The sequence below is a fragment of the Pteropus alecto genome, unplaced genomic scaffold (genome assembly GCF_000325575.1).
Source record: "Pteropus alecto unplaced genomic scaffold, ASM32557v1 scaffold164, whole genome shotgun sequence".
Taxonomy (NCBI): Eukaryota; Metazoa; Chordata; class Mammalia; order Chiroptera; family Pteropodidae; genus Pteropus; species Pteropus alecto.
Window position 1 is genome coordinate 9,054,224 of NW_006439568.1, and position 19,673 is coordinate 9,073,896.

Sequence of the window (19,673 nt, forward strand, 5' to 3'; positions counted from 1 at the left end):
GGAAAGACAAAGGAGACGAGCGAGTAGGCTTGTAAGGTGAGCAAGGGAGGAAAAGGCAGGAAGGAGATTATAAAAGGAGAGAGGGAGGGAGACAGAGAAAAACCCATTCTAAAAGGCAAAGGGGGAAAAGCCAAGACAGACTGACACAGACAGACGGACGGTGATACCAGCAGAGGGGGAGACCAGGTCAACACGCTGAGTGATAAGACTGCTTCAGTCCTCCCGTACTGCAAGGAGGGGTCCGGGTGTCTGTTTGCGCATGCGTGTGTGCTCGTCTGCGCATGTGTTTGTGTTCGTCTGCGCGTGTGTGTGTGTGCTCGCCTGCGCGTGTGTGTGTGCTCGTCTGCGTGTGTGTGCTCGTCTGTGCGTGTGTGTGTTCGTCTGTGCATGTGTGTGCGCTCGTCTGTGCGTGTGTGTGCTCGTCTGTGTGTGTGTGTTCATCTGTGCATGTGTGTGTGCTCGTCTGTGCATGTGTGTGTGTGCTTGTCTGTGCGTGTGTGTGCTTGTCTGCGCGTGTGTGCTCGTCTGTGCGTGTGTGCTCGTCTGTGCGTGTGTGTGTAGAGGGGGAGACCAGGTCAACACGCTGAGTGATAAGACTGCTTCAGTCCTCCCGCACTGCAAGGAGGGGTCCGGGTGTCTGTCTGCGCATGCGTGTGTGCTCGTCTGTGCGCGTGTGTGCTCGTCTGCGCATGCGCGTGTGCTCGTCTGCGCGTGTGTGTGTGTGCTCGTCTGCGCGTGCGTGTGTGCTCGTCTGTGCGTGTGTGTGCTCATCTGTGCGTGTCCGTCTGTGCATGTGTGTGTGCTCGTCTGTGCGTGTGTGTGTGCTCGGCTGTGCGTGTGTGTGTGCTCGTCTGCGCGTGTGTGTGTGTTCGTCTGCGCATGTGTGTGTGTGTCCACATGCAGGCACTATCTTGCTCATAGAGTAGGCAATCAGGCTGGGACTGCTGCCTGGGCCTGGGCTCGCGGTGACATAACTAGGAATCAGCGAGTAAGGGAATAGTGAAAATAACAGTAAAGCAGAAGCACAGCTAAGACAGATTCTGTGTTTCAGGGCAGAGAAATGTAAGGGCCCGGAAGAGGAATGAGAAGCCCTGCAGTCTTTATTCTGAAATTAATAGTAAAAACAGTCATGGCAACATTTATTAGGAATTGCTGTTTTCCAGGCATGGTGCTAAGGGTTCTCTCTCATTTAATCTTTACACCAGCTTCATGCAGCAGGGCCTCCCATCTTCCCTCTTCAGCACAGGAGGACACTGGGAGATATTCAGCAACTGGCCCAAGGTCACACAGCAATGTGGTGACAGGCAAAGGGCGTGAAGAGAAAGCTGGGACAGGGCTCAGAACCATTCAGTTTCAACCCACTTTACTTATAAGAGTCTGGTTCATTTTTGTCTGACAAGAAGAGTTTAGCCGCTACAGACATCTCAAGATCACTAACCAGACAGCTGCTGAGAGTCTGTCCTGCTCTTTAAGTCAATGTGACACATAAAGTCCTTTATGTTCTAAAGTCCTAAGGAATGAAGGATGCTGAAATTGTAGGTGGCCCAGGGGTCTTTTTCTAAAGCCTTTCTCCTTTAAAACAACTTTTTATTTCATGGAGAAAGAGCGTGACATACACACCAAGTGAACAAGAACACACAATCATAGCTCATTTTTCTATTTTATTCATGAAGGCTGATGAGAAAGCTTTGTTCTGGAAATATAAGTGGCCAAATTGATGCACAAGCTATGGGTAGTGAAGTGAACAAGGTTTATAGACCTTTGCCAGAGAGAAGAAAAATTCCTGAGACTGAATGAGGAAGTCGGTGTGGATGTGAAACGAAGCATCACACTCATGCATGGCAGCTTTGGTCATACCCATTCTTTCCTAAATCTTATAAACAACTTCTAGCATAGCAAAGAAATCCTGCCTGCTGCCAGAAGTCAAAGCCAATACAATGGCAGGCACTGAACCATGAATACCATGTCTCTAAAATTTAAGACTGTCGATGAAATTGTCACCACCCAAGGTGATTCCTGTCTCCTATGAGATCTTTTCTTATTGGTGTGGGTGGGGCTATTTAGTAGGCAGAAATCAGAAAAAGGCTGTGAAGGGAGACAGGGAGAAGAGGCGGCCCCTAAATGTTTCTAGGCCACCTCGAAGCTGATTATTTTACGCTGTGCTTTCCCTTGTACTACTCCAAAACACACACACACACACACACACACACACACACACACACACACACACACCTGCAGTTACAGAAAACTTCAAGGATACGATATTTCTTTATTGTAGGTTTTCTTGAAGAAGGGACACAGTAAATCATAGCAAAGAATGCTAAAATTTCTGGTGCCCATCTTCATGATGCCTTCATGGGGGTAACTCACAAATCTCTTCTGCAGATCCTGTGGTCTGGGTCCCCATGCCGTAGCATCTCTGGGCCACCCTTTCTACTTTCTCATGTCCTTCTGAAGCCCTGGCATTGGCGGCCACGTGGCTGACTTGTGGCTGTTTCCGGCACTCAGGAAGTCTGGTCATGTGTGGTCACTCCTCTCTATCTGGGCACAGCCCCCTGGAATAGTGGTAAATATTATTTTAAACCTCATTATAAAAAGAAGTTAAGAGGTAATAATAGAAACTGGTAAGAACAAGCCTTGGAATCCTGGGAGAATTAAGAAGTGAGAGGGGCAAGCAGGTTTAGGGTCAAAATGATATGCAGATCCATTGGTGTTTTCATGAGTAGTTCATTAGGAAATTGGGATAAGGCAAGGAAGAGACAGGAAGACAGACCACGTAGGATGCTTTAAACAGAAAGTGAAGCAAGAACAGCTAGACAAATTAGTGTCTTTCTTATTTGTTTATCTTGAAACAGATTAAATGAAATGACTAAAATCTTACATAATATGTCTACAGCCATGCCACCCTGAACAAGCCCGATCCCATCTGATCTCAGAAGCTAAGCAGGGTCGGGCCTGGTTAGTTGGAAGGGAAACCACCTAGGAAGACCAGGTGCTGTAGGCATAAAAAATAAAAAAATTAAGAATTGTAAGCTGACGAGGTCCTTGCAATCTGTGTGGTCAACCAAGGGTTGCCTTGCCTAAAAAAATAAAATAAATAAAAATAAAATCTTGCATAATATATCGATTGTAAATATTATTTATAATATCCAATGGAGAAATTATATTTTAGCCAAACTGCCATTAGTGGAATTGCAAAAGATGGCCCTGCAATTTGCCACCTTTGGAGAGAGATTTGTAAGAAACTAATCGAAGAATCTTAATGACACAGAAAGCCTGTACTTTGCGGTGGAGTGGGGGAGAGGGCGTCTTCGCTCACGTGTTTCCTCCTTCCTCCCTCCCTCTCATTAAAAATCCTGCTGAGAGATCAGACACATGTGTCAAGGGGACTTGGTCACTTTGTCTGCATATTAACGGTTATATTAAGATTTGCTGCAAAAAGACAGTCCATTAAAGTTTTGCCTCTGAAGAGGGAAGGAGTGATAATAAATGATCAGCTGAAGGACGTTTTGGGAAGCGATCTTTTGAGCATTTGTTATCACTATTTAAGACTAATTGAAATCAATTGTTTTAGCGCCTCAGCTCTATCTAGTGCAGTTTTGCCCCTGGGAAAGCTTTATTTCTTCCCAGTCTGGGTCAACAAATAGGGTTCTGGTTTGTCATCTGATCTCTTAGATCCAATAGGCATCAATGAGGTAATTCAATTTTCAAAACAGAGTTTTTTCACTGGAATGCAGAATTGGGGTGCACTTCCCTTCTCACCAGAAGCGGGAACAGCCCAGAGCGATGCTTTGGGCTGGGAAGGAGGCAAGACACTCCTTGAGTGGAGTGTTGCCTGGCAATGGGCCATGAATCTGAGGGCAGTTCCCAGAGCAGTCTCTAGGTGATGCCAACCAAGCTATTCTTGAGGGAGACATTATTCATCTTCCGTCTGCTGTGACCCTCCCCAGGAAAATACAGCTCAACATCATCAGGCCTTTGTACCTTTATACCTGCTGTACCCTAGAATTCCTCTTCCTAGTCCTATCTGCAGTTGGATTATGAAATTTGAGAGTACTGGGGAAAGTCTTGAAATGTAACCTATATGAGCTTGTCTTTGGACCTGAAATCCCCTCATTTCTAAGGGTATGGCTTCGAAGGCGGCTCTTAAACGATGTTTCCAATTACTTTTAGCTAATCGAGGTCGAATTACATCACCATATTAACCATAGGAGGGACCAGGATGCAAAAGGATGGGACACAGGATAGATCAGCTTTGATGGGAAACTAAAGGAAGAAGCAGTAGAGAGGGTATGTGCTTCCAGAGGAGCGAGCTGATGGAAACAGCACTGAGCCAGGAGTCAGAGATCTGGGGTTTGAGCATTCTCTTTATTTCTTAGTAACTACGTGACCTTTGGTAGGTCATTTGGAATTTCAGAATCTCAGTTTTCTCACTAGAAATTTGGGATGATAACATCTCCTCGAACAACCACGGGGCTATTGTGATTATAACTCAAGGTGATCAAGGGCAGAGCCAGGTCCTGTGGAATCCGAAGCTTTATAGAATTTAGGGCACCCTGGTTAAGAAAAAGGATTACAAAATTATAAAAGCAAAATTAAGTATAAATGTGAAAATTTATAACAGGAAAGTATGTTAAAATTTATTATGATAGTCCCAGTTCAAATTTATTTTAACCAGATGCCAAAAATAAGCCAAAGCAATGGCCGGGAAGGGAAATGTGAGAGAGAAATCAGAGCGAAGAGACAGTGCCATTAACAAATTGCCATTAAAATACCCACTTGTGCAAATTTTACATAAACACAGAGCATGTGAACACAGTGACAGCATCTTGGAAGGGACCTATATCTATGAGACATCCAAAAGCCAAAGCTTTCTTAGCTTCGTAGTAAATCAGTTTCTCAGATAATGACTGTTAAAGGTCCTCATGAACTGTGAAGTATAATATAAGTGAAAGGTATTGTTTCTTTATTTTTTTTATTTGCCTAATGGCTACTATTCTGATACCATGACAGTAAACTCGATTCAAATTGGGCTTTATATTATTTGTATCACAGTCACACATAAATTATTCGGTTAAAAGTGCATATTTACTTACATTTTCTGTCTCAGAATATATACACCCATTTGCATGTATAAAGCAGTCTTTAGGTTTGTGATTTGTACAATTTATAAAACACTTAAAACACTCACTTTCGTTTGAGCCTCACATCGTTCCTTGTTATGTAACAAATCATCCCAAAACTTAGTAGCTTAAAACCATAATAATCATGTGTTATTTCTCATGCTCCCTGTGGGTCAGGTATTGGAAAGTGATTTGGATAGGTGGTTCTGGCTCATGGTCTCATGTGTGGTTGCAGTTGACATCCTTTGGGGCTGCAGTCATCTGTAGGCTTAATGAAGACTAGAGGATTTATTTCCATTTTGCTCACATAGTGGGCAAGTTGGTACTGGCTGTTGGCCAGGCGCCTGTTTTTCTCCATGTGGGATTCTCTCCCAGACAGCTTCAGCATCCGCACAGTATGGTGGCTGGCTTTCCCAGAGCAAGCAACCAGAGGAGTAGGGTGGTGAGGTAGGGGAGAGAGGGAGAGAGATGAGAGAGAGTTATCTTGCCGTTTATGACCTAGCCTAGGAAGTCCTCAGTGTCACTTCCCTTGTGTCCTCTTGATCCAGGAATTTACACGTCAGTCCAGATTCAGGTAATGGAACAAAGACCTCATCTTTCAACGGAGGACTGTCAGCATTACATGGTAAGAAGGACGTGTAGATTCAGATACATACTGATGGAACCTTTGGAAAACACAATGTGCTACAAGCTTCACACAACACTTGGGAGATGGGTAGGGCAAACATTTTTATCTTCCTCCTCAATAGAGCACACGTCAAAGTATTTTATCAGGAAGAAGCCTGATAAGCCTGGGTTCAAATTCACCCTTTATAGCTTAGTCTCTGATTCATGCTGGGAAAAGTTATTTATCGAAATGTCTGTTGCCTTATTTATTAACTCTAATACAATGTAATTTTTATAAGGCTTAAATGAGATAAGGTTTGCGAAGGACTAGTCGGCGCCTGGAACGTAGTAAATGCTCAGTGAATGAGAGGAACATTTTGGAGATGAGAAATAGCAACTGAAACATTAAATAATGATTTTTAAAATAATTTCACTAAGTCACAAACTATAAAAAAATTAAATTACCAAAGCAAAATCTTTTAACCTAAAGTCCAGTAATTTCTTTATTATAACAAGCCACTGAATAATGTACTCACATGGCAAATAAATGACTGGTGCTTTGAGTTTGCATATAATTCATACATGTTTTATTCATATTGCTTGATTATAAATAGGACCCTTTCTTTTAGTCTGATTTCAATACCAACAGGAAAGTTAAAGCATTTTCGGTTCCAGTTGCCCATTATTTACTTTTCGATGATAAATGTGATTCACATTATTGATGATGGAAGCATCCAGCTTATGAATACTTTTTAATTATTCAGTTTGATGGGATATACAATATGTAAAATTAATAGGAGTTGCAGTTGGGAGCAAATTTCCATTTTTTCCCTTAGTTAACAGACTCGTTATAAACAATAATGTAGCTGAGTTTAGCACTCAGGAAAATGTGATATTTTAAAATTGTTAAGCATATTAACTAATTGTATTCTCTTTTTTTGAATATTAAAAGTGATTAAGGAGCTTTGTTTACCTAGGATTTTTGGGGCCATATCTATTGGGAGGTTGAGGGGAAAGATTAGCAGAAAGTGTTTAATGCTCCAAGCATACATCTAAGGTTTCCATAATTCATCAGCTCCACTATTGCAAACCTTCCTATGCATTTATAGACAGCATACATTATACAGTGATGGATAGGATGCTGATTAAATAAAATTTGTTGCTCTTGCCCAGAATACATATATTTTCACATTAATTTTAAAAATTCTAAATGGTGTCTTTAAAAATGACTAAACGTTTATACCAGAATAGATACCAGAGTTGAGCAGAGTTATTAGGAATTTGAGAAACAAAACATTTGCTTTCCCTTGACTTTTCAGAAGGTGCTACTCACTGTTTCCCATCTAGATGAATAATCAAAGCAGATTAAAGTACAAAGCCTGATGTCAGTCCTTCAACAGTTGTTGAGTTCTTCAGTGTTCAGAATTCTCCGCCCCCAAAGAAGTTAATAAGACTGAGGAGGCGTAGCTGTTCCGTCTCCCTCTAGGAGAATCGCTGGGTACCTTCAAATATTAAGGTTCTCAGAAATCAAGTAACAAAACCCATTTAGCATGGTTTAACCCATTGTTTCTCAAGTGTGTTCAAGGGAGTTCTTTTGTTGTTGTTTGTTTTTTCAGAGAACTTCTATGACATCTCATAGACTGTCACCCTCTTTTACGGGCTACATGTTCACTGTTCCAGCGTGTGCAAATAATAGCATTTTACTCAAGATAGCTCCTACCGACAGGCATTTGAGTTATCGAGTTTTGCTATTTTCAGTTTCACTGTTTGTAAATTGGAGCACATCTGTGATTATCATCTTTAGAAAGACTTCTAAAAATGGAATGCATGGTCTTGACCTGATCTTGATATATAAGCCACAAATCAAATTTGTGAACATCACCAGAATTGTTCCATAGGTATCAGAGTGCGATCATCGCCCTTCTGCATTGGAAACCCACTTTTTTTTTTTTTTTTGTGCCTACAGCACCTGGTCTTCCTAAGTGATCTCCCATCCAAGTACTAACCAGGCCTGACCCTGCTTAGCTTCCAGGGTCAGATGAGATCGGGCATGTTCAGGGTGGCATGGCCATGATGAGGAAATCCGTTTTTAATGTTTTTTTTTTTTTTCAATTACAGTTGACATACATTGTATTAGTTTCAGATGTACATAGTGATTAGACATTAATATCTTACAAAGTGATCACCCCATAAGTATAGTACCTGAGACCATACCTAATTTTTACAATATTATAGATCATATTCCCTATTCTGTCCTTTACATCCCCTCGACTCTTTTATATATATAGTGTCTCCCCATTGAAAGTTAGAGCAAGAGGACTTGATGTTCAGGGACAAACAAAGCTCCATCTGCAGCATTTATATAATAGCCAGCTCTCTGCTTCCCTCTGCTTTCGTTCTGGATCTGGATATACATTTTCATCAAGTATAAAGTCTGCCAGAGGCAGCAGATGAGCACCTCTGGCTTGCGGGCTGAGGGACTCTTAGGGTAATGTGCATGGTTCCCGAATTGCACTTCAGTAGCCTATTAAATGTCTGAGTTAACTGCGTAAATCACCAAATCCACACTATTCTCTGCATTGCCCTCTGCTCAGTGTCATTCTTATTCATTTTGGCCAGTTACAAAAAGAGAAGTACCTGGAGCACAAAGACCACTTCTCCATAGTCCATCTGTTTCCTGGGGCACTAGTGATGCTCATCTCTACTTATTTTTCAGCTCCTTTTCCACTGGTGAATACAATTTCTTAGTCAATATTTGGCCAAATGATTTGCATTTGAGAATCAGATACGTTCTTAATATGATCATTAAGAATAATATGATCATTAAGAATAATATGATCATTATTCGTGTATTTTGGAAAAACTCCGAGCCCATCCACTTCTCGTTATGACTATGATAGTTGCATAAACCTTGACATAACATTATTGATTACTTTCTAGAACGAACCCCTTTGTGCTGTTGTATCCAAACTTCCCTAGCTAGTGTCTCACTCTTATATCCAGACATCACTGACACCATTGCTCCTTCCCTAAGTAACATCCATTCTTTCTCCCCTTTCCTCACCCCTATAAACTTCCTTTCCAATTTTATGTGTCTTATCTTTCTTCAGAACTTAGATCCTGGCCAGTACCTTCCAGAAGCCTCTCCTGCCCATCCTACTCCCATCACATCTGTTTATCCTCATTTCATTAGGCGTTTGCCACATTTAACTTTGTATTGTTATGTTATCTTTAAAAAAATCTCTGTGTGCTTTGTCTTCAACTGGAATATAAGCATCTTGAAGTCAGTGACTGTCTTTCCATCCTTTCAGATTTAAGAAACATACATCCTCTCTCATTTTCTAGAGATCATAGGACAAAGGCACAATGATGTATGCTCATATTGACACAGAACCTGCCGAGTAACTCTCACCATCTTCTGTGGCTCTCCTCATTGGTATTTGGATATTTTAAAAATAACATGGCACACTCCCACTAAGCCACAGTAGTTAGAGTCTTATTTTTCTCATTGTCCTAAGGTAACAAATGCATTACTGTCCCTGTGTGTTTATACATTCAGAAAATTGGAATGTCTCACTGCAGACATTTCTCAGAATTTTAGCGATAAAAGTGACTGATAGTGAATAATTAGAGAAGAAAGATTATGTACAAACATTTACTGACAACCTGCTATGTGCAGGGTCTATCCTAGGTTTAGGAATCAAGCAGTGATCAAGACAAACACTGTCCCTGCCCTCATGAAACAATGGCATTGACAATCTTTTCCTCTTCAAAAACTATGAACCCCAACCTGGAAAGCTGAGCAAGAAAAGAAATATGAGTGGCCATTTGGAATTCTGGACATAAAATATATGCATCACCTATTTCATACGGACATGCTAGTATATGGTTGCATAAAAGAGAGTCTTTTTTATTATTCTTTTATGGATTGGCCATAGATTATGCAATAGAAGTGGCACATAAAAGAATAATGGAAAAGACGAGACCTGACTAAATAAATCCCTGGAAAGCTTTTTTTTCTTTTTTTTTAAACACTCTGTCATGAGAAGACATTCCCCTTGCACCATTTTTTGCTTCTGTCCTTTTGTAGGTCACCAGAATTGAAAATATATTAGGAGAACAGCATGTGCATTAAAAATCATTGCCATATCTCCAAGTCAACGTTAGACCTTTAAAAACCCAAAGGAAATACTAAAAATGAGTACATTGTGGGAAGGGCACTGAATAACATTTGGAAAACCTGAAAATATCTTCCAATTTGTCTGGGCTAGTGGCTATTATTGATTAAGAAACTGAAGCCAAACAAATGAGGCAGTTTTTAGTGACAGTTTTCAGATGGTAATCATGCGCATTGTGAACCCGTAATAAACATTAGATAAACCTCATGATAAGGTGGTGTGGGAAGGTTCTGCAGAACCAATAAAACGGGGGTTAAAGTAAGGCAACATTTACTAAAACTTGGGCCCATACATATATGAAACAATGGACTACAGACGTGTCATTTTCATAATATGATATAAAATGACTCCTCATTGTTAGAAATTTCCAAGCCGCAGTGAGCGATAGATGAATGAGTGGGAGGCAGAATCAGAGTGCTCTACCATAAAAATGAGGTATTGATTCTGCGAGATTTTAATTTAGATTAGTTCACTTAGAAAAAGTAATAAATTGAAATGTACTCGACACAGCTCACCTTCGAAATGACTTATCAGGATTCCAAAACGAAACCTTAGGCGAGTAATAATTTTAACTGTAGCACTCACCCAAGTCACCCACGCTAAATTATAGCATCTTTGCAAATAATTTGGACAAGAAAGAGACAAGGAGTATATCTCTAAATGACGGATGGGAGTTTGAGCTTCAATACCAGAAGAAAAGATGGAGAAAGAACTGGAAATAAATATCTGGCCATAATAAATTAGGGAGTCAAATATCTGAACTATTAGAAAAGTGATTCACTGTAAGATATGCCATATATTTATTTGCCTGATGCCTAGTTCATTTTGGTGGTTTCAGATGGTCAGGTTAAAGGCATTATTGGTAGGCAGATATAGAATTGGATCTTTATGATTCTTATCTAGATTTCTTGAGATTTTAATTTGTTGGTGTTCAATTTCATTTTGAAAGAATTTTTTATTGTCTTTTTATGTCAATTAAATCAAATAACACATATAAATTTGTTTACACAAAGCTTGATCTAAAGTAGAATAATAATAATTATGATTGCTAACAGTGTTTGAGCTTTTATTGTAAGCCTGGCCCTGAGCTCAACATTCTTATCATTAACTCCACATTATCACATTTAATGTGGAGTTAAGTAAGTGTTATGTCCCCTTATGTGCAATAATGACTCACTTTTCCATTTAGTTTTACATTTTCTGTACTGAAATTATGACCATAGAACTAGAAATTCATTTGTGTTTTATTTGCAAACTCCTAATTGAAGACCCTAGTGTCACTTCCTGTGCATTTATTGTGTTCCATCACCTTTTCTGTCAATTGATGATGCTGCTCTATGAGGCCATCTGCCTACCATCTATCATGATGAATGCTTTGCTTGTGCAGTACATGTATGCACATGCACACGCACACGCACACACACACACACACAGATGTTATTACAAAGCTGAAAAATTTAAGTAGATTTTCTTCCTCACCCCTTTTGGAACCTGGCCTTTTAAGATTCTTTTTTGTTTTTTGTTTTTTTAAATCAAGTGACCATTATTAAGTGATTTTTCTCATGTGCACAATTTGTAGTATCCATCTTTGTTAACCACCCGTAGTAAAAAATGACTTCGTTTCTCTTCTGGTTCTTTCATAATAGTTCAGCTTTCTAATCTCCACTTTAAAGAATTTTTCTTTTGTAGGTTCAATACTTACTTCCTTAGAAGTGAAGTTCTTTATTAAAGGTTTAGCTTTTGTAGCATCCTGGGATGCTCCGGGGGCCATTAAGCTTAATGAGTTAACAATTTTTTTCTAAAGTGTATATGAGGTACCTATGAAGATAACTTTAACAGGTCTTCCTGATTTATCACAAAGGAAGTCTCTTTCAACAAAAGCTTTCAGGCTGAACTTTCATTCTAGTCTAAGGGAAGCAAACTTTTGGTCTCAAGTGCTGTGTAATACATCACATGCTGTTTCCGTATTCTTGGGCGATTATATAACCTAGCTATCAGTTACATCAAAGCTTGTCTCCCTACATAAAGATGCATTGACAATAGATAAATCCCCTTTCTCTCCAGTTGGTTTTTTTTCCCCATAGAATTCCATTGAACTAGGATCACTTTTTCCCCTTTGAAATGAGATTTTAAATTTCACACATATTTATCAAGAAACAGTCAAAGCAGAATAGGTAATTTTTGTCATAAAGTTTTTTTTTTTCCATGAAGCCTCTGAAAGGCAAACCCCATGGGACTATCAGCAGACCTTTTCAGAGGCAAGTCTTCAAAGCTTTCCTTTAGCTCCCCATCTCATAATAAAGATCCTGAAAGCCCCTCACATCCTACTCACCCTTTATGAGGCTTCCAAGGAAACTCCTGACCCAGAGGAAGAAGAGGCAGAAGCAAACTCCCTTCAGGGCAAGGCAGGAAGGGTCCCTGACTGGCTGCTTGGAGGTGACAGGGACCGCAGCCCTGTGAGGGAGTGCTATGGGGCCACATTTCTACCACCTATAAGGGCAAAGGGAGTCAGTGCTCCATAAAGGACTCCACCTCATCAGTTCTTCACTCTCATTTAGGCTCTAATATTTCTACAAGATAAGGCCCAGCATTAAGGTTTCAGTTCCAGAAACTTTGTCACCTGTAAAACAGTCAACGAAGATCAGTCAGCATGGCACACAAGTCACTGGAGGACTTTAAGCAAGTTTCTTAACCTCTCTGTGACCCTCATTTGTAAAATAGGAACAATTTATTCACTTACCAAATATTTGTGAGTGTTTATTATGTGTCGGGAGCCGTTTTAGGGATTAAGAACACATCGTTGACTAAAAATAAAAAAAGGCAAAAATAGAAAAATATCTACTCTAAATTAGCTTACATTCTGCTAAGAAGATTTAGACAATTTAAAAAAAAATAAATGAATATAAAGTATTATAGAGAAGAGCAAAGCAGGGAAGGAGACCTGAAATGTGGGTGAGAGTTGCAATTTTAAATAAGAAGCATGGGAAGGTCTCTCTGAGACTGTGGCATTCAATCGAAGCCTGGCAGGAGATGTGGGGATGAGTCACAGACATACCTGGGGAAATGGCAAGGAAGCGAAAGAGGCAGATACGGGAGGGCGTCTGAGCTCCAGGAAAAGCGAGGAACCTGAGGTGGTGGGAGACGGTGGGAAACGGAGAGGAAAAGTAGAAGAGCTGATGCGGGGACAGATTTGTCTTCTTTGTACTACACCGGCCCTTACTCTGAGTGAAATGGAAGGCTGTTACCAGGTTTTGAGCAAAGCAATATAGACAGACAGACAGATAGATAGATAGATAGATAGATAGATAGATAGATAGATAGATAGATAGATAGATAGATAGAGATGATCTTTGAGTTTCAAAGGGTCTGTCTTGGTTTGAGAACTGGAGAAGACCGGGGTGAGCCAGAATATAAGCAGGGAAATAGCTTAACAGGCGACGGTAGTTGTCTAGAGGTGATGGTGGCTGGGCCAGGAAGTGGTTTGAAACGCTGAATTTGGTGGATATTTCGAATGTAGGATCAGCTGAATTCGACAGATAAGATACACGATGTGAGGAAAAGAGAAGAGTTGAGAATTAGATAGATAGATAGATGGAGGCATGTGAAGATGCTGTTGATGGAGTCAGAGAAATCGGCAGAAGTAGCAGTTTCACGGGGGAGGAGAGGAATTTGGTTTTGTACATTTTGTTTGAAAGGCCAAGTGGACTTTCAAGTGGAAATATTGTCGACATTAAGATAATGATAGTGCTTGTTACTCTTGATGGTTTTGAAGATTAAATGGACTGTATCACCTGGCCCTGCCTCCTCCACTCACGTCTGCCCCCACATCTTACCACCTACCCAGTAGTCAGACACGTCAAACTACTTTGTGCTCTTTCTCATCTATATCTTTGCACGTGTAGTTTCCCAAGCCAGGATGACCTCTCCTTGCTCACCTATTTCCTTTATTCTGTCCATTTCTTGTTAGCCAATACTTAAACCACTTCCTTTAGTTCCTCCCTTCTTCTGCAATTCTTAAAGAAACATGTATTGGTGTTATTTGTTTAAAATAAAGCAAACGTCACCTCCCCCAGGTAGTCCCTCCCTGACTTCTCTGGGTAGAGGTAAGAGATGGCCTCCTTTGAGCACTTAGAGGTGTTACAGGAGCTTTAATGACAACCTCTATCATATTTATCATTAATTAATAATTACTTAATTTTCACTTTACTTATTGACCTACATGAGTCTCCCATAATAGGCTGTAAGCGTAATGGAAGATGGAATTATCCGATTTCATACTAAGTATCTGTTGAGTGAATGAGTAAATGAATGAATGTTCTATCTGGCAGAAATAAAATGGAGAAATCATCATTTGAAAGGAATTTTTGTAATAAGAACATTTGTTATGAAATTGACTTTAAAAGTGGCAAATCTTGAGTGGTCATCTTTGCTGAAGCTTTTGTTAACCCAATCTGTTTAGCCCTGGTGTTGGCACAGTGCCTGGCATGGAGGAGACATTTATTAGATGTTTGTTCAAAGAGGGACTGAATGAACTCTAAAAATGACTCACAAATGAAAGTTCTTTCTCCATGGTCGAGGATTAGTCACCAGAATGAAATTCGGAACGTAAATTTCAACCAGTTTGATAAAAAGGACTCTTTAGAATTATTTCATGATGGTAATATTGTTGCAACCTTTTAGAAAAAAAAAAAAAACCTTATTCTTAAACATTTCTTAAAAGTGCCGGGCACCAAAGCCACCTGTCAACATTGATTTGCTAATATCAGACAGCTAAGAAGCAAATGCTTCAGGAAACAGCAGCTGCCAAGCATTTCTAAAAGAAAACCCAGGATGTTCCAATGAACGCTGAGCAAAAGCTACTCTCATTCCCTAAATGCGCCCTGCTCTCTCTCTGGAGCCATTCTTCCACGTGGAGTACCCTTCCCCTCCATTTCACCTGGCTAACTTCTACTCTACCAGGTTTCAGCCCTATGTCGATTTTCCCAGGAGTTCTTTCATCTTCCAAGATGCACGTGGGGCCCTTCCTAAGTGTTCCCAGAGCACCCCAAACATCTCCCTATCAAAACAGTGATCCCTCTTCATCGTATGTGTGTGATGAGTTGCCTGGATCTTCCCAAGATTTTATTTCTCATTATTGAGTAATTCTCAAAATATATTACTTGTTATAAGAACATGATTTAAAAAGAAACCTTTAGATAACCAGACATTTTTGGAATAGTTAAATATTTCAAGAAAATAATAATTTTTTTTTTCTGTCTACCAGTTCTATCAATTATGAGAGGAATGTTGAAATACCCAGCTATATTTTGAAACTTGTCTGTTCCTTCTGTTAGTTTGGTCAGTTTTTGCTTTATATATTTTGAAGTATTGTTGTCAGATATATAATTATTTAGTGTTGTTGAGTATTGTTGATGAATTGGGTCTTTTATCATTATGTAACAAACCTCTGTATTGCTTGTAATGTTTTAATTACAATGTCTACCATGTCTAGTAGTAATATAGTTTCTTCAGCATTTAAAAAAACAGCATCTGCATGTTATATCTTTTTTCCCATTTTAGCTTACAAACTACAGATATCATGGGTCAAGAAACATTTTTCTTAAAGGGTTAGATAACAAATAGTTTAGGCTTGTGATCCACATGGTCTCGGTTACAGCTCTCCAATTCTGCCATTGTAGGATGAAACCAGTAACAAATAATGTGTAAATTAATATGTAAAAGGTTGTGTTCTAATTATAATTTATTTATAAAATTGGTAGCTGGCTCGTGGGCCATATTTTACTGACCCTTATTTATGTCATTATATTAGAAGTGAGTTTCTTGGTATAAGAAACTCATTTTTTTTCGAAGGAGTGGAAGATTTTAAAGAACAGCTTTATTACAGTATAAATTGCACATATTTAACGTGTACACTTTCATAAGTTTTGACATATATAAACCCATTACCATCACCATAATCAAGCAAATTAATATATTATCATCCCTCAAAACTTATGCCCCCCACCTCCTCCCATCCACGCCACACCTCCAAGCATCCACTGATCTGCTTGCTGTCGTTCCACATTAGTTTGCATTGTGTAGGATGTTATATAAATTAAGTCATGTAGTGTAAATCCTATTTTTCTGGCTTCTTCCACTCACATAATTACTTTGAAGTTTATCCGTCTTGGTGAGTACATCAAAAGTCCATTTTGTTTTATTCTTAAGGAATATACTTATTGTATGAACATGCCACAATTTATCTACTTACCTGTTAATAGACATTCAGGTATTTCCCATTTGGGGCTATTACAAATAAAGCTGCTATAAAATTTGTAAAGAACTCCTCCTATGGGTATATGCTTTTATTTCTCTTGGGTCGATAGCTAAGAGTAGAGTGGTTGCATCACGTGGCATGTGTATATCTAAATCTTTGAAAAACTGCCAAACTATTTTCCAAGTGGTTATGCCGTTTCGCTTTGCCACCACCGCATGTAATGTGAAGATTGATATGAGTAGGTCTCCATCTGTCATCTTGCTGTTTTTTGTTTTTTGTTTTTCCTATTGGTCTTGTCTGTTTCTACTCCTTGTTTTCCTCTCTTTCCGACCCTTTTTTGGTTAGTGGATGTTTTTCTTATGCTTCCTTTTTACCTCCTTTTTTGACTTATTACTCATAACTCTTCATTTTACTATTTTAGCAGTTTCTTTAGGGTTCATAGTACACGTCTTTAACTTATTACTCTACCTTCAAATGATATTATAAGACTTCACATTATAGTATAAGACATGCATGATATTTCTCCCTTCTGGATTATTGCATTCTTATTGTCATGCATTTTACTTTCACATATGTTATAAACCTCATTTTATGTTGTCACTGCTTTTTAAACTATTGTTTATAAATAATTAGAAAAAAAAGTATATATTTACCAGTGTCTTTACTATTTCCATTGGTCTTCATTCCTTTGTATAGATCCATCTTTCCATTTTTCTTTATTGAAAGAATGTTCTTTAACATTTCTATAGTACAGATCTGCTAGTGATAATTTTTTAAAAGTTTTTATCTGAAAAGCCTTTATTTAACTTTCTTTTTAAAAGATGTTACCACTAGGTATAAAATTCTAGTTTAAAAGTTTTGTTTTTTCAATACTTGTACATTTGCAAAGAATGAGTGTTCTCTAATTGTTGGGTGCTAGATTCCATATATGTCTGTTAGATCTAATTGTTAATTGAGTCATTCTAATATTTTATTGTGTATAATAATATTTTATCCTTACTAATTTATGTCTACTTAACCCATCAATTACTAAGAAATGTGTGAAAATCTCCCTCTAGGGTAGTAAGTTTGACATTTTTTTCTTTTAAATGTGTTAAATATTATTTTATATGAGGGCATGTGAATGCATGAAAGTTTAAAATTGTTATCTTTATGATAGAAACTTCTAGTGCTCACCCATATATAGTTTTTCTTGCCTTCTGTGTATATTGAAATATTATACTTCTCTGCTCCTTTGCCGTAAGGCAAGACCAAGTGGTCAATTTACACCAAGAAGCCTGTGAGAATTGAATGTCACTTCCAGGCTGAAGCATTTAGTTCATAGCAGGAGATGCTCCAGTGGTCTCTTACTCTTCCATGGCCAAAAAAGGCTATATATTTCTGATGGGCTGCTTGAAGATGATAGAGACTCCATCAGCCTGGGTTCCTGAGTGATTATGTGGAATAGAATACCACAATAACCTATAATGGATATAAAATGTGAGCAAAATGTGTGAAAAAAAACCCAACTGGGATATGAGTTCATTTCTCCTGCAGTAAAACCTATCCCATCTGTGATTCTCTATCCCTAATGATGCTTTCATTTTTAACACATTTTTAAATTATATTTTGCATTATTTATAATTATATTGGCTTCCCTTTTATTGGTGAATCTTTTATTGGCTTTTTGCCCCTTTTTAAATTTTTGTTTCTTTCATCTTAACTATCTCTTGTAAATAGAATGTAATAGAATTTAAATTCAATTTTTAAATATTTTAATAAGCATTAAAGCATTCATTTAGCTCCTTCTATATTGTAGGGCCTATTCTGGATGTTAGAAATAAAACAATGAGGAAAGCAGATTATGTTTTTCTTTAGTGAAGATGTGAATATCTTTTACTACAAAACTTGACCGCTAACATTTATTCCTATTGCTAATGTAGTTTTAAATTTTTTGCTTTCAATTTACTGGGTTTTTTTTTTCTTTTTTGCTTCTTTTATTCTCCCTTCTTCCTACTTATGTGCTGATCCAGTTTTTTCTTCTTTATTCATTTAGATGTTATGCATTCAATTTCTATTCTTCTGAGATTACTGTTACATTTTAACAACCCTTCATGTTTGAAAAAAATATAAAAGGAACTACTGTTTTTATCCTTCTCCTGAAAAATGCATGATTCTTTGAACATTTGTAACTAAATTTGCTCTCTTCTAATTTCGTGTAATTGGGGTTTTTTTTAGTATTTTAGTTATTCCTTGGTTGTATGTTATACAATTAGTCATTGTTTTTGGTTTTTTAATGAAGTCAATGGCTGTTTAGATGTCAGCCTATCCACGTTAAATTGCTTCTTTGTTCAACTGCTTTCTGCATTCCTCTGTCCTCTGACTGCATTTTTTCCCCCCTGAGCTAATCTTTTTGCTAGAAACCTAGGTTGAAAAATTCTCAGTCTTGTTTCTGAAAATGTCATAATTTTACTTTTACAGTTGAAGAAGTTGCCTGAATAAAATCTATTGTTTGGTTAAACTATATGCAATTGCCATTTAGTAGGTGTACTTGAACATCCATAGTTTTATATGGTTCAAGCTAACTAGATTATCAGTTATTTTCCCTCAGCATCTAAGGTTTTTAAACCTCTGTTATTTCTATTGAAAAGTTTTTTTTCAGTGTAATTATTTTTGTCTATTAGCAGTAATTTATTTAATAAATAAATTAAATAAATATGAGATTTATTTATTTAAAAAATAAATATTATTTTGTTCTCTTTTGAATTTGTAGATTCTTTAATTAATTTTGGAAAATTAACAGCTATTATCTCTTATGAATATTACCATTGTCCCAGTCTCTCTATTGTTTCCATTTGGAATTCCTATTAAATATATTTTTGGACCTTCTCATTCCATCCTCTTTGTTTCTAAACATCACTTTTCTATTTTCTGTCTCATGTCATGATGCATTATTAGTTTTTTCTCAGACAAGTGTTTCTATTCATTAATTCCGTGTGTTTAATCTGTTGTTAAACTCATCTACTTAGTTTTTAGGTTCAGTGATTGTACTCTTGTACTTCTCAAAGTTTTACTTATTTTTCAAAATCTTATTCCTTTTATATTCTGTATGTGCTTGATGGTTTTGATTCTTTTAACTCTTATTCATCTTAATTATAATTATTTTTTCCAGATGGTCATTCTAATACCTCGAGCCTATGCTTAGATGAACAATAATCTTTATTTTCAACCTGTTCCAACAAGAATATGTTTTCAAGTCCAGTCTTTCACAATGAGTATTGTTCTTCAAGGGTCCTGGAATTATGCAACAGTTATAACTCCAACCCTCGGCCCTATATATTTTTTAAGGCCTCATTGCTTATGACTCCCAGGGAACTAAAACCACAAATAATAGGTTACTGATACCCATTATCTCTGTCTCTTCGCTTTCCAGTTACAACTACACCACACTCGTTTTTAGTTCTTTGTTTCTGGCACTTGGAAACTTCATATCAGTGTTATATCTGTGCCTGTGAACTCGTGAATACATTG

General features: G+C 38.0%; 2 pseudogenes; one reads left to right on the plus strand and one right to left on the minus strand.

Annotated features, from left to right (window-relative positions):
* Window positions 1-2,888: 2,888 nt before the first annotated feature.
* On the plus strand, window positions 2,889-3,004 carry LOC112483613 (annotated as a pseudogene).
* A 4,682-nt stretch (window positions 3,005-7,686) lies between these two features.
* On the minus strand, window positions 7,687-7,805 carry LOC112483680 (annotated as a pseudogene).
* Between the last annotated feature and the right edge of the window lie 11,868 nt (window positions 7,806-19,673).